Source organism: Dreissena polymorpha, chromosome 1 (genome assembly GCF_020536995.1).
Source record: "Dreissena polymorpha isolate Duluth1 chromosome 1, UMN_Dpol_1.0, whole genome shotgun sequence".
Lineage (NCBI taxonomy): Eukaryota > Metazoa > Mollusca > Bivalvia > Myida > Dreissenidae > Dreissena > Dreissena polymorpha.
In genome coordinates, this window is record NC_068355.1 from 94,231,119 (window position 1) to 94,248,023 (window position 16,905).

Consider the following 16,905-nt stretch of genomic DNA (forward strand, 5'->3'; position numbering starts at 1 on the left):
AGGATTCAGAAAATTACAAATTTTGCAATAATTTTACTGATTGTTTGCCATAGCAACCATAATTTATGGCACAGGAACTTAAGAAAATAACGTGCATGATCTCCACATTGCCATCTATGCATGTCTCTGGTTTCTTTTAAAAATATTGAGTACTTTTTAAGGTTATCGCAGAATCCAGAAAATATGACAATTTTGCAATAATTCTAGATTATGTGTTGCCTTAGCAACACCAGGGCTCGCGCTGTCGTTCGCCCTTTGAGCCATTTGCGAAAATATTGAGAATTTGGCTCAAGAAAAATCTGATTTGCGAAAATGCTAAAATCTCGTAAAATTGCATTGAAAACATCCGCCATTTAAATACAGACTGGTTTTCTAAAGTGTTCTCTTTGTTTCAATGAAAGTGTTCGCAATTGAACAATAAACGAAAACCGGTCTGCACCAGAACATGAGCCATCGCTTGACCTTATTGTTATTGAAGCGCACGTGGTAGCTGGCCAATCAACATTGAGTTCGCTCACACATAATATTGGGTCATTCATTCGAGGACACTGGACACTTGAAATACACAGTTTATATTGTCGTCTGCCAACAATATAGCGGCCGATGGCAAACGTCGTATTTAAAGATAAACAAATGAAAAAGAAGCGTAATAATAAATAAATAATTTCTATGCTTAACACTAATTTATGACCTATGAACAAAATGAAATGACATCCATGATCTCCATGTTGCCATCTAGCCATGTTAAAGTTTCATGAAAAATTATTAAGTACTTTGTAAGTTATCGCAGGATCCAGAGAATGTGACGGACTGACAGACTGATAGAGCGCAAACCATAAGTCCCCGCCGTTTTCAGCGGTAGGGGACTGAAAAAAAACCAATAAATTTCTTATTTCATATCTTTTTTATTATTTTGTATACCTGTTTTTTTGGTGTACCATACGTATTTAGAACGATTTATCATGTTATTGAACGTGGCTATAGTGTAACTAATTGAATTTTGCAGGTCGCCGTGGTGTAATGGATTTGGTGTCCGCCTAGCGACCGGGAGGTCACGGGTTCGATTCCCACCGTGGGAGCGTTCTTTAGATCCCCCCAAAGACACCAAGTACTGGTTCTAGGCCCAGGAAACGGACTCGAGAGCGTTTATATAAGCCCTAGGCTTTCGATGCAATCGAGCTAAAATAAATAGGTTTAAACTAACTAATTGAATCTGGTGTGATATTTCTAATTATGAATTAAATTTTAAAATGTACAAACATTCTAAAGATTAACAATTAAAATGTAGTGAAGCCATTTGAAAAAATGTCGGAAAATAAATAAAACATTTCGTTTTAGATCTCCCTCGTCAGATATGAAAACACTGGTTTGAATGGTCTTTTTATATCTGGTGAACTTTGCTCACAATTACCGTTAACATTTTGCTCTATTTCGCCTAAACTGTCACATTTAATTACTATTCTAAAATGCTGTGAAATATCTTAAACATGTCTTACGCTTTCTGTTAGGGCAAAATAGTATGTGTCAAATAAGTGCCGACAAATCATGTTATCATATTCTCCTGTTTAATATTCGTCACGCTCGTTAGAGCAACAGTCGCCTCGCAAACCCCAGTCAGTACCACGAGAAAAGGACATTCAGCAAGATCTGCGCAATTTGTAATCATCTGTATTCTGAAATTGAGCTGAAGGATTTTGCCCACACAATACTGAATACGGACACAATTCCTTCAAATCTGATGTTTCTACAAATGATTTGAACTCCCTCGGGTCGAAAGTGCCAACTTGTACTCGTGTGAAAAGGAGATAACAGTAGAGCAGTGATAGACGTACGTTCTTCATGTTGTTTCTGTAAATAAAGTAGAACATACAGCTAACTGCAGGCAAAGCTTTAGGGTTTCCATTATATATTTCAATGTGCGTCTAGTGTTCATGCTTCGGGTCACACCACCATTCTTAAAGGCCCTATACCCCAGACGGCCGAATTCGAAAAATCAAAATAAATTTTACAATATTTTTATTTGATTGTCACATTTGTTGATAAGACATCAAACTAAGTGTCTGATTCACTTTTTAACATGGAAATGTACAAAAATATAAATATGTTCGCAATTTTATCGATAGATACCGGTACACGGTATGTGTAGCATAATAGGTAAATTTCTATCATAGGAATTTAAGATAAGTATGACAGTATCGGATACGAAAGTAAACGTATGCTAAAGTGAACTCTAAATGTAAATCCGATTAGTTAGTTTAAAGAGGTATTTTGATGGTAATCGGCTGGCACTGACATGAGCAGTAACTGACGAAACATCTTCGCTACTTTCTGAAAACCGTACCATTCTACGCAGGTTGCTAATGTCCGCCATTTTTAAATTATCTATACGCAAAGTAAAGCACTGCAATATCATACTTAAAACAATATGTCAACCGAATTATATATTAATTGCGTATTTGCTAGGTTACTTATTAGTTATAACTGGCTTTCATTTTCTGCAGACAAACAAAACACATTTTATTTTATTGGCAAACGACGTATCTCTACCTGTTTTCGGACAGTCGTTTTCGGATACGGTATGGTTCGTCGATTTTAATTTATTTCCAACGATCTTGATAACATTTTTATAGAATGACGAATACACATGCGGTGTTACGGATGGTCTGATTGATAAAATTTCGCATTGTTCTCACAAAAAATTGCACTTAGAAAGAAAATAAAGAATAACAATAAGCAAGAGCTCGAGGGGCTCTGTCCTCTATTCCCTTTATCCTACGGTCTCTGAATCTCTGCTTAATTTTCCGTATGTCGATTTTGGGACAATTGACACCCCTGATATATATTATGTCACTACAAGTGCGAGTGTTTTTTTCGTATTGATTTCACTATGCTCACAATGTTGGTCACAATGTATGTTTAACATTATCTCTTTTATTGACTGGAATATAAGAAATAAATGTTTAGATATTTGTAAATTTGTTGCTTTTTATATATTATATCTCAGTAATTTGCTTAAAGTACAAAAGATTGTTGACTCTCCTGCGTTAAAATTATGACTCATACAAATTTGATTTTGACTCTTGAAAATTTGGTCCTAAGAGTCATTGACTCTTGAGATTTGAGGTCTAAGGAAAGCCCTGTGAACAGATGTCTATCAAGGGAAAATGTAACAATATTAGACTTCATTCAACAAAGCCGTTAAGGTTGCATAAATAAGCCTTTCATAGTTGAGTTTCGACTTGTATTAAATAACAGAATTAAATTTATTGATAAAATCGCTCCATTAGTGCAAAAAGGTACCACGTGCCTTCTAATTTCAATGTCACATGGCACCTTTTTGCACAAATGAGGTGAAATGTTAAAATCACCTGTTAAAGTCACCAAACATTTATTCATTTATACATAATAATAATTACGATGACAACAGTCTTCAAATAATTATATATAATTGATTGGGAAATCGACATAAGTTCGAACACGAAAATGACCGTTTTTATGTAATAATATAATAATATTTATAACAGGGTATTATACATCTGTAGTGGGTCGCAAAGTATTATATTCAGTAGCAACGTAGATTTGTGGTTATAACTATAAAAAGGGCCATGTAATTGTTTTCATGTGCTTCAGTTCAGCTCATTTTTATCCCCCGCCATGGGCGGAGGGATATTGTTTTGGCGTTGTCCGATCGTCCGTCTTTCCTTCGTCTTTCCGTCCGTCCGTCCGGCACTTTTGTGTCCGAAGCCATATCTTGGAAGTGCTTTGGCCGATTTCAATGAAACTTGGTATGAGTATATATATGGACAAGAGGATGATGCACGCCTAATGGCATTGTACACCATATGTTAATAACAGAGTTAAGGCCTTTTGTATCTTGGAAAAATGTTTTTTTTGTGTCCGAAGCCATATCTTGGAAGTGCTTGGATAGAGGATGATGCACGCCAAATGGCATTGTACACCATTGGATAATAAAGGAGTTATGGCCCTTTGTATCTTGAAAAATGCTTTTTTGAGTGTCACTTTTGTGTCCAGAGCCATATCTTGGAAGTGCTTTGACGGATTTCAATGAAACTTGGTATGAGTATATATGTGGATAAGAGGATGATGCACGCCTTATTGCATTGTACACCATCAGTTAATAACAGAGTTATGGCCCTTTGTATCTTGGAAAAATGCTTTTTTGCGTCCGGAGCCATATCTTTGAAGTGCTTTGGCGGATTTCATTGAAACTTGGTATGAGTATATATATGGATAAGAGGATGATGCACGCCAAAAGGCCTCGACTATTAAGAAGGTGTATTCATCTCTCTCATCTAGGGATTTATCCCTTTTTAAGATCAGACCGCGTGAATTAAGAGCTCTTTCGGCTTCGTGGGCGTATATTAATAATGTTCCACTTTCTGGAGTGCTTCAAGCTACTTTTTGGAGGAATCCGACCACCTTTTCCTCATTCTATCTTCGTTCTCTTGAGTGTCAAAAGGACAATTTATATATGTTGGGTCCTCTTGTGGTTGCTCAAACGGTAGTTTCTTCCATGGCGTAAATGTACTAGTCCTATTCAGAAACTAAGTACAATACTGTACTAACGAAGATTGTATGCGGACACATTTCTACTATCCTGGTGTGGGGTATTTTCGACGATGTAACGATTTTTTAACAAATGGCAATATAAATGATGCAAATAAATATGAAAGTCATGGATATTTTGATAAACAAATTTGTTTTAAATAGATTTTTATAAAAACCTTAATCAGAAGAGTTGTCTTCGTGTTTACAATAGAGAAAAATGTCCGATACTCACCGGTTGTGTTCTGCGTATCGGGTGGGGTATTTTTGACGGTCGTGTTGCAATTATAGTAAATAGTTTCATACTCTTCAACAAAGATAAGGGGTATGGTCCAATTAAATAATGAACATATTTAAACTGTATTTAACTAGTATGAACAGTAATTAACAGCTTTAAGAACTTATTTACAGTTTTATTTATGTCAGCTGTCTATTTTATTAATCTTCAGCAGTACACTTAGGGCAAAGGAAAGAGTCACCCCGCCTTAGTACTTTGATTTGCGTACAAAATGTCAAAGGTACCCATCTTTGACACAAATCACAACATCCCCACTTGACAATGTTAATGAATGAAAGCTTTGTGTCAGTGCAAGGGGAATAGAAGAGCTTGCACATAATGCACTATTCAGACTCTGCAATGTCACTGTCAACTGAATCAGAGCTGACCACCTCTTCAACTGGGGGCTGCTTTCGTTTCACCTGAAGGCCGGAGGTACCGGGTACAGCGAAAGAGACATCTGTGACATCTGTACACTGTTTGCTCTATGACTTCAAGTGAAGCTTTATTGCGCCAACAACTGGCGATTTTGTTATAGCTCCCACAACTTTACTAAGAGTATTCCTTGGCTTTTTCTGTTGAACATGTTTTAAAATTTGACCACCTTTTGTTTGAAAAAATGATTCATCTGATTTTTCAGGAACAGATTGAGTCGAGTTGTTATTTTTGAAAGCTGTTGATGGAGCCAGATCCAAGGGGCTTATCACATTTGGATTTAAGGGAAATACACCCGACTTTCTCAAAGCTGCCTGAATATTTGAGGCAGTCAGGGTACTTGTGTACGCTCTGCAAGCACGCGCAAACGCTTCATACCGCGTGATGGCATTACCACCCCTTCCTCTTATGTGTCAATGGCAGGCAGAATTCCAGGCTTGATCTAGGCGCCCATAGCAACTGACATCTAAGGGCTGTAACAGATGACTACAGTGAGGGGGCAAAACACACAGACTTATGTGTTCTTTTTTTGCTCATTCAATCAATGGCAAAGGTACGTGACTCTTGTGACCATCATATAATATCAGAACATAACCACTGTATCTATCTGGCAAATACTTCAACAAATGATTTTTAATGTAATGGTCAAATATGACATTATTTGACCATCAGTTTTCTGTGACTGTGCCTGCTGCTCCAGGGGTAGCTCCTGCTAAAAGGGAGTCCAACATACGCTTACCTGGAAACACAAAATAAGGTGGTATTTGATGTCCGACACCACTAACACATCCAATCAAAGTAACATTTTTTGACTTTCCAGATGTAACTGCCTGGGTTTTGCATAATTTTCCAGAAACAATTTTTGGTGGATAATGTTCAACATTCAGTCCTTTCTCTGAAAATACATTCAGGTTTGATTGTTAAGTCATATTTAGTCATTATGTTTGTCGGTTCATAAAAGTAATTGTTGATCGAAATTGGATTAGCAGACATGGCACGTGATAGTTCAAGACTTTTAGGCTTGTTCAACTTCAAATTTGGCCATCTGGACATGAAGCCAAAAAAACAGTCAAATCCTAAGGTTTGAGCTTTCTGTTTTATTCCTAGGTGTACAGCGTAGTCAGATGCCAAATTGAGTGTTTCCTGGCGTGAGTAGCCGTAGCCTACTTCAGCCATTGTTTGCAAATGGCTAGCTAAAAATGCCTCTTGATCTAGAGTGAACAAAGTGTGCGGCCCAGATCTTAAGACGTCTATGTCAACCCTGCCCATGACCCGATCTTTTAAAGTGGTTATGGGCACCGCGAACATCTTTGCAGCTTTTTCCACTGAAATCCCATCCTCTAACACAGCCTGGTATGCTTCTGTCAAATCCCCAGGGTCATACCTCCTGTAAGGGCCTCTAGAAGGACCCTTATGCTACAATATATATATGTAACTGTTTATTTAAGTGCCAAATACAGTTTCTTTATTGATTAAATATCTTAATTAACAATAAAAACGACGTAAAGACCCGCATAACTTATTACACGTTTTTTTATGTTAAACAGTATACTACAGGTTCAAATGAATATCACGTGAATACTATGGTATGTATGACGAGTGAAGCAGACGAACTGTCAAAAATTTAAGTTGTTGTTAAATAAAGTAAAACTTTATTCATGAATGGTGATATTTAGGGATTAGCTGAAAGGCATGAAAAGCGCCATATTTGAACAAAAGTATGTTAATTTACCGTCCGTATAGCCATGAAATGGTAAATTAGGTCATCGTTGATGGAGCTATGTATAGGCCAGTTGACGAGTGACGTCACGCGCACCTGCAAATATTAGACTCCGCCCACTTGTTGGCAAAAAGAGGTGAAATTCATATAAGCGCATATAGAGAAGGTTGAAATAATCATCGTTTTTATTGATAATCATGCACTATATCAAACATAATTTTACTAACTATGTCTGAATAAAACATAAGCGTGCAAGGAAATGCATTTTTGGAACGATTATATTGTTGTTATTATTTGTTTTTACTATAAACGAACTTCGGGAGTGGAACACAATATACGAGCGCGGTATGTGGTTACCATAAAAATCTCTACTTGGCACATCTTCGCGACCATTTTTTAGATAAAAAATTATCTGATGTTGAAATTCTTTTAAAATAAATCAAATTTAATGAACAAAAACAAATAAGAATGTAAACAAACAGCAAATAGATAGACTTTATGTACGCAACATATAGTAACTGATTTGAACATATATGCCTGTAAAAACTTGCCTTGTTATACATTCAATAAATTCTCTTGATAAATGTAATTGTTTTTATTTAATTATTCACACCAATTTTGACACTCTTTGTTTCAGCGTTTTAAACCCGGTGTTTTATTGCACCTTTGTTCATCAAAGCGATTATCTCGTTATGATCGGATACTGTCCAAACAATTACAAAAAACACATGGTGTCATAAATCCAGGGACCTATTCTTGAGTCCCTGCATAAACCACATGTGGCATACACGTGTCTGGTCATTAAACACAACTTATGATACCTCCATGTCATCTCTTGGCATATTGAGCGATCATCTAAGCAAAATTGTAAAGCCAAAATACGAAACAGTTGCTTTAATAAAATATTTTAACATATTATAAAAAATGAAGATATTTGTCCGAAATGGATTAACAGGAACTAGTGTATGTATATATTAGCCTGTTTAATCATAATATCAGAGTGTTAATAACTATAAATTAAAAATATTGTGCAATTTCACTGCTACACAATTAACGTATTTAACGAGTACCGGCAAATGTAAACTCGGCTATTACGTGTTAAGATTGTACGTTTCTGTAGTGTACGAAATGACATCATGAAAACAAGCAAACAACAAAAGGGTAAAAAAATGCGTAAAATAAATTAATATATAGATTTATTTATCATATAATGCTAAATTGTTATCACTCCTTATCACCAGTAAAGAGAGTGCACGCAGACAGTTCAATTTGCTTAATATGCAGTTCTTGTTTTTCATATGTATGCTAAACTTTATGATATAATCATTCGATGGAAACGAAACGATAATTCATTTAATGGAAAATAAAACTACTACAATGTTTATAAATTATAATATATTCCGCTCTTAGGGCTTCGTTTTATAATTGATTAAATGCCCCTCTTACATTTTCGCTCGCTTATGAACAATAATAATATCTACACCACTTATAATTATAATCAAATAAATGTATGTGCTATTATCTTTGAAATATAATTTACCAAAATCTTATTATCACAAAGAACAGGAAAGAATATTTATTGTTTTGTTTTGTTGGATTGCCAGTTTTTAGTCTTCCGACCACGTTTACTCTGATGTTAATAACTAATTCGTATTTTTTATACAGAGGAAATTGTATTGATGAAAATACATTTATTGGTACTAAATATTATATTTTTGCACTATTATTTAACAGTTTTAATGTTTATTTCGGATTTTTGTATCGTTTTATTGACTAAACAAAAGACATGAATACATATTTTACGTTATTGTAACCTGTGTTTTTTGCCAACCAGCCAGTGCGCATGTGCGGAAAATCCCGAATGTAAACAATACAATTCAACTGGTCTATAGTCAATGTAAACAACACGTGACTTCCGTCGAGCATGCGCGGTACGCATGTTTACACCGGAAAATGCGCAATCGTCGAAAATACCCCTACGTCGAAATTACCCGATGCCACGATATATCTGGCTGAAAAACCTGATTATGGGTTTTTGCTGTGATGGGAAAATATAACGAGAACCTCCCGCCACAGCTACAAAATCAGCTAGGGATAGCAGGAACCCAGCAAACATGCCCATATCGGCCCGATATCGGCTAAATGATGGAATATCGGCAGAGATTTGCCGATGTTGGGCCGACATCGGACCGACATTTATGTTAAACAAAAAATATTTTGTTAAGAGATGAGAACTTTTTGCAATTTTCAATTTTAGTGAATCCATCTTGTTTAATAACGTTTAATTAGGTCGCATATTATTCAATTTATATTTATAGGACAATGTCGGCCCGATGTCGGCCCGTTGTTATAAAAAATACTTATAACTCCACAGTTCAAAGTATGATATCGGCCCAACATAGGCCCGATATCATAATTAACACTCAAGAGAAAAGGTAACTTTGATTATTTTCTTTTTAATTTCTTGTTGCGTTAAATTTAATTGTCTATGTCTCTTTTAAAAACCGTGAAAGATAGGTCGCATATTATACAATTTATATTTATAGGACAATGTCGGCCCGATGTCGGCCCGTTGTTATAAAAATACTTATAACTCAACAGTTCAAAGTATGATATCGGCCCAACATAGGCCCGATATCATAATTAACACTCAAGAGAAAAGGTAACTTTGATTATTTTCTTTTTAATTTCTTGTTATTAAATTTAATTATTATGTCTCTTTTAAAAACCGTGTAAGATACTTGATATAAAATCAATATTATCATGTCCAGGAAGAGTAACCGTTGTTAAAAGGAAATACACAGGTTGCTTCCCTTGGCTCTTGTGCAGTGAATCTGCCCAGGCTTATGAAGTAAACAAAATAAAGTATGTCAACTAAATTTATATCACATAATGTTATAAAATACCTTTCATTTAATAAATATATTTGTCATATTACTTTTTATGTAAATATGCGTTTGAAATATTTGACTTTAAAATATATTCAGTCCTGTATGATCATACAAATAGGCGCGCGACAAAGCTGCATTGACTCAATTTCGAAATTATCAAGGTAGAACTATTCTGTCCTGGACTTTTTTATTTATTTTTGTTCGGAAACAATTTTATTTCTTTATTCACAAGATCAGACCATTTTTAGAGTGCTTTTTTTCTGAAATTGCTATCTGTCATCAAATGTCACATGTTTTCGCGACTGTTCAATGTTTGTTTAATTTCATGAATGAATAGCTAGTCAGCTATAAGTTGTTTCATAAAATTCTTTCTAATAAATTTTGGTGAAACTGAGAACACTCCGTGTATTATATTAGCAATGTCAAAATCAAGGGATAAAACATACTGGCACTCGTACAGACAGGTAAAAAAAAATGTTTCACTTAAATCATGTTTACAATGCTAAGGGAATCATGTTCCAGTACACCCAATGCAACAGGCCATTTGGCAGCTATTTCTTAGGTAATTACTTATTGTTCTTTTAGTATACAACATAAATTAATGAACTGAGAACTGTGTACAGATGCTTTGTGTTTCTTTTCAGGTGAGCCATTTGTCTGTATTGGGTGGCCGAAACCGCGCTGATGTGTGCCGGCGCATTCTGAAGCATTGCATGTCAAATGAGGTGGCCAACCAGTACAGCTGGCATGGGAGGAAGAAAAAGGCAGTATTTGGAAAACTTTCTATTGGCTGATGCTGTGCAGAGTAAGTTGTCATAGTATGTGTAAAAAGATAAGGTCACAGTTAGAACTAATTCATAGTGCCAGTTACGCGGTCTTGGTAGTTTTCAGACTATACCTAAGGGGTCAATATAAAAAAACGGGTCTGTATACAACCACGCGTTCTAGGCACCTTTAATTACTATGAGGGGGGTGTAGGGGAGGTAATGCAATCAAATGTCGCAATAAGGTCTTATATCGAAAACCACAATCACGTCTGAAATTGAAATTTCATGAACCTAGCAATTAATGTCGCTATATATTTCCTTGTATGAGACGTAAAATAAATGACGTATTTATATATAATACTATATAAGGTACCCCTATACACCTTAATTCGTGTTAATATCGGGTAAAAAAGGGTATGGAGATACATGTATTTAAAGTGGGAACCCCATGACCTATTTCTTAATCAGAGACCCCGTAACTGGCCATATGTGTGAATATATATATACATACAGAATTACATCCGGCTGTTTTCCTTTTTCAAAAGTAGTCTTCATATTGTAATTTAAAAAGGGTTAAGAAATAATATTGGTTTATAAACTGCCCAGTATCGTTAATTCTTGCAACACTGTTTGAACATATAATGGATATAGAATAATATGAGCCTACATGTCATTACCATTTTCAGAAGCTGTCATGCGGTCCTTGAAATGCACAGCTGCAGAAGTTGAACATGAGTGCAGGGAATGGTTTAGAACAGCCTCTGACCGTGACGGTGGAAGAAAAAAGAGGACAGCCAAAATAAGTGATGAACAGTCCCAATGAATTTTAACTCGTGTGTGTTTTAACTTTTAATTTAGTCTCCTGCTGCAATTTGTTATGATGTAAAGGTCTCTTTGAACTTGAAATTAATGATTTTACACAACTTTTCTTTTAATATGTATACTGATGGAAGCAGTGTATATTTTTTTTGTTTTTTTTTTGCCTTTATTACCTAAATAGCTGTAACTCTGTGTGTTACTTAGGTAAACGTAACTTTTCAATATATTCTTGTTCTAATTGTTTTCATTTGTCATTTTTGAAGAAAACAAGTTTCATGTAGTTTGTATTAATATTGAAGACAATTTTCTTGTAATATTTTTTATTCAAAACTTTCTAGAAATGCCCATAATTTATGTCTAAGTTCAGGGGACATACAAGGTGTTTATTTCTGAAAATACTCAATTATAAAAATCAATTCCCTCAATTCATTTTGAATTTGATAAGTGACAGAACTCAATTATTTTTATTTTCAAGTGATCATTTCCTGGTGAAAACAACAAATAATTTTAATATATGTTAGTTTAAGGTATTTATATGTAAATAAGTCCCAGTAAACTACTCAATTATATATCATTCAGCAATATATTGCTCTGTCCTACTGCAATGTATTCATTAACAAATACTGGCTGCTTTATACTGCATATCATTATTAGTTCTCTTTAAAGGAATGGTCTGACTTAATGGCTTTTTTTTCAGTATTTTGGGGATGTGATCCCATTCCATGAAATTGGGAAATGTTGTGTCAATATATATATTTACCTGCAGTTCAGAAAAAGTACAACTGATTAACTACAAGTCTTATTCCACATTTCACAGCTAGTATTTACCATTTAAGACTATTCAACAATGAGGAATTGCTTGACTTGATTTAGGGGGAAAACATGTGTTCTGCCATTGACAACATGGCCCATTACCTTAAAGTGAGATTTCTAGTCACTTGTACATTTACATTTTGTGCCATTACTATGTTTTGTTTTTTTTGCTGGATAGCAATTTCCTGAATTTACTTGTTACAATTTTTGTGTATCGTATGACTGCTATGTTGTATTTTGCTGACTAGTCTTGTTACTATTTTTTGTGTATCATATGACTACATTGTTGTATTTTGCTGACTAGTCTTACTTGTTACTATTTATTGTGTATCGTATGACTACTATGTTGTATTTTGCTGACTAGTCTTATTTGTTACTATGTTTTGTGTATCGTATGACTACTATGTTGTACTTTGCTGACTAGTCTTACTTGTTACTATTTTTTGTGTAAGGTATGACTACTTTGTTGTATTTTGCTGACTAGTCTTATTTGTTCTTATTTTGTGTGTATCTTATGACTACTATGTTGTATTTTGCTAACTAGTCTTAATTGTTACTATTTTATGGGTATCATACGCTATCCATTTTAAAGAAAGGGTTATTTTATTAATTGCCAGGGTATATAGACCAGTTTTGATAATATGGGTGATATGAACCATTTATACATGCATGTTTGGTTATTTTCCATGTATACAATATGCATGTTGGATACGTTGGTTTTCTTCATAATTCTCTTATTTTATTTTCATTTGCTGAATATTCTATTACCAAAATACAAAACTCAAGTCATTTGGTCATTTAACATTTTGTTTCAATGTGTTACTTTTTCAGTTTCTGTACCTGTAGAATTATAGAGTCTGTTTAAATAATTTCTTTTACATTTGTTGTTAGTCAATGTATATATTAATTAATTTTACCCCATTAGAATAAAAATGTTGGAATTAGTAATAAATCAGTTTAATATTTTCAGTTTCAAGACAGTAGTATAATTAGCAAATACTGTATTCCAGTTTGGTTGAAAAGAATGTAAAAATAAAATGTTGTCTAAAGAAAATGTTCTTTCATTTATTTAAGAAACTGTTTTAGGCCCTTAACACTACCAACAACAATTAAAAACAATTGAGGCTAGACAGGGACTGAGGAATGGTTAAAAGTATGTCGGCACCATGCTGGCTCAAGAAGGTATCGCCGATATACATACCAATGTCGGGCCAACATCGAGCCGTGTTGCACTCCCGATCTCGGGCCGATATACATACCAATGTCGGGCCAACATCGAGCCGTGTTGCACTCCCGATCTCGGGCCGATGTAATTACCGATGTCGGGCCGATATACATACCGATGTCGGGCCAACATTGCGCCGTGTTGCACTCCCGTTGTCGGGCCGATGTAATTACCGATGTCGGGCCGATATTGAAATAAATATCGGGCCGACATCGGACCGATTTAAAATGTTTGCTGGGAATGTATTTATGACATTAAAACAAATTTTCTTAAAATAAAATTCATTTTAATTATTAAATACTTACCTGCTGTCGGTTAGTCCCACCTCCCAACCCCGCTCATCGTTTTATATTTTCATAATTGTATGAATTTCACAATATACTAAATAGTTTCCCTATATAATTCAATGTAAAAGCGATAACTTTGAGCGAAAATAAATGCAACATTTTGCACATAGAGACCCCCATAACCTTACCTTTTCTTAAAGACCATTCTAAGCGGAATCGATTTATGCAATAAAAAAGATATGTCATGTTCAAACCAAAAAAGAACTTGACGCTAATCAAAATCGACTGTTTTTGCAACTTTTTTTTCGGCCGTTTCTTAGTGGAATGTAACCTTTTTCAGTGCAAGGCTTCAATCGGGACACCTCGGACAATTCCGCCATATCGGCGATCGTCTGGTGTGGTGTAGCCCACTGTCCGATGCGTTCAGATTGGCAAGGCTTTACTAAAGTCTCCAAGTTTATCATATTTCAGGGATTCGGTCGTGAACACCTATTCATGCCCTACCATTATCTCCGAAAGATAAAACCCGAACAATAGTTTAAGATGTAAAACATGCCTTCGTGTCAACTATGATATTTTTTTAGAGAGTACAGCCCTACATGAAACGAGTATTAAGTATATTGTAACCTGAAAAGTAAGATGAGTTACGGTTCTTTATTTCCGGTTAGGTTACATTGTACTATGTTTAACCTGAATCTGTTTTCAGTAGGAGAGGTGGCCGAATTCCGGCACTTGAAGATTTCTGGAGAAGCTAACCCACCTAGAAAAGGTATAGCTAGGGATAGCAGGTGAGTATTTAATAATTAAAATGAATTTTATTTTAAGAAAATTTGTTTTTGAGTGTCAAATATAACACTTTTGTGTCCAGAAGCATATTGGCGGGGGATATCAATTCAACAAATTTGCTTGTTTAAATTATCTTGTGAATCGTGAGGCAGGCCCGCCGTAATTGTAATTATTGGACTTCAATATTTTACGTTCTCGAAAGTTACTGAATGTATCTTATTTATTGGAATATTTTGAGGACTTGTTAATTAGCAGAATAAAATCTAAAAGAACACTTCATCGGACTTGTGTATGCTTTGTCATCCCTTCGAGTTACGAGACATTTGGATGACCATACAGTGCTACAAGTTTTGTAATTGTGACTATTAAAAGTACATGATATGCAAAAAATGTCATTTTAATGCAATTCGTATATTTTTATCATGGTCAAATTCTGTCCAACTAGATTGTACTTGATAAGTATCGACTTATAGCTGATAAGTTATTGTGACATTATATCAGTGTTTCGCTCACCTTAGCACAATGTGCTTTTGGTGAGCGCTTGTGATCCCCCTGTGCCTAGTGTCCGTCGTGAATCCTTCGTCTTGTGACGTCAACTTTAAGCTTGTTATCGCAATACAAGCCAATATTTTTCCACTCTTGATAAAACTTGCTCAGAATGTTTATGTTAATAATATCTTGGCCGAGGTTAGAATATGGGTCGCATGTGTCCCAAAACTAGAACAACAGGTCGAATCTTAGAAAAACTTTGTTATTACTGTAGAGGCCACATTTATTAATCGATCTGTATTAAACGTTCTCAGAATACTTATCTCGACAATATCTAGAATGAGTGCGAATCTGGGTAACGTGCTTCCAAAAACTAGGTCACCAGGTCAAATCAAATAAAAACTCATTCAGGAATCAATATTAATGAAACTTTGTCAGAATGTTTGTCTTAACGATAAATAGTCAAAGTTTAAATCTTGGTCACGTGCATCCACAATCTAAATCACCTGATCAAATTTTAGACAAACTTAAAAAATGTTACTCCTTAGGAACCACATGTATGACTAGATCTGGATGAAACTTGAACTTTTTTACAAAACCTAAGCCATATCACATTTTTCCAAAAACTTGGTCTCCGGGTCAAGTTCGACAGTTGGTTAACCTCTTACTTGGATAAGCGCATGACGGCCATCATAGCCCTTTATTGTGATCTATCCCGCCATTATACCACTGTTGCACTTTTGTCACCCTTGTTTGCCCTTTAAAATGTTAAGAACTTTTCCTTGCAGAGCTTTAATATTTCACCTAGTGATTGATCTTCGTGAAGGTATAACCTCTTTTGATGGGTCATTGTAAAATATGTTGACAAGTACGTGATGAAAACTGTTTCACTTCTTCGTCATCGCTGAAAGTTTTTTATTCATGGTTAAATTGCCGTTATTGAGACGTCCTCGCACAAAAATAATTTCACAAAACAGGCTGACAAGTCTTAAATGTTGACAACAGACATGGTGTAATTGGACGTTTATTTCATCAAAACAATGGCATTTGATTGGCCAAAGACAAAATATCTTATTTCGCTATTGAAATGAAAAAGATATTTAACAAGTTTGGAATCAATACTTCTGTTAAAGAGGCCTTTTCACAGATTTTCGCATGTTTTGAAGTTTGTCATTAAATGCTTTATATTGATATATGTAAACATTAAATTTTAAAAGCTCCAGTGAAAAATCAAAAATAAAATTTAAAAAAGGAAAAAAAAGTAGCCCGCAGCAGGGCTCGAACCAGTGACCCCCGGAATTCTGAAGTAAAAACGCATTAGCCAACTGAGCTATCCTGCCAATCATACCTAGGTTGCGTATTTTATACCTTATATAAGCAATCTTCGTAGTTTCACAAATTTAAACGATAATAACAGAACTCTCCAAATTATTCAATTGTTTCGCGTTGCAACGCTTTATAATTTTTAGGTTTTTAAATCGTCAAAAGATGCGTATAATGGCTATATTAGACCATGGCAAATGTTCAGTAATACTGTTTCCTCACAAATATCATAACTAAACCGAAAATTTGCGAATCTGAAACAACTTTTTTCAATTTTGTCAATTTACCGAACCGTGAAAAGATCCCTTTAAAGGTCTTTAGTTAGTAATTTGCGGAAAGCCTGATATAGCTGTTACAATTGTCGATTGTTTGGGCGTGCGTGCTTTAATTCTTTAATTAGTATGTTTGTCCGCCCGAACTCGTCCGTACGTTTAGTTCATAATGAATACTGAAATATTTATAATAACTTACCAAAACTTGTCACCGCTTGGAGACAATTTTCCTGGC

The 16,905-nt window shown here is 35.0% G+C and overlaps 1 protein-coding gene and 2 long non-coding RNA genes across 3 annotated transcripts in view; 2 read left to right on the forward strand and 1 right to left on the reverse strand.

The window, feature by feature from the left end:
- Positions 1-16,905, reverse strand: part of LOC127837623 (uncharacterized) — a 163,711-nt gene that overhangs the window by 37,878 nt on the left and 108,928 nt on the right. The gene's annotated exons all lie outside the window — the stretch shown is intronic.
- Positions 9,965-13,345, forward strand: LOC127841224 (uncharacterized). Its single transcript, XR_008030780.1, has 3 exons — positions 9,965-10,050; positions 10,534-10,694; positions 11,343-13,345. It is a non-coding gene; the product is annotated as an uncharacterized LOC127841224 (long non-coding RNA).
- LOC127841251 (uncharacterized) overlaps positions 14,499-16,905 on the forward strand; it is a 30,660-nt gene continuing 28,253 nt past the window's right edge. Inside the window, exon 1 of the long non-coding RNA XR_008030824.1 lies at positions 14,499-14,569. This is a non-coding gene — a long non-coding RNA (uncharacterized LOC127841251). The remainder of the gene's footprint in view (positions 14,570-16,905) is intronic.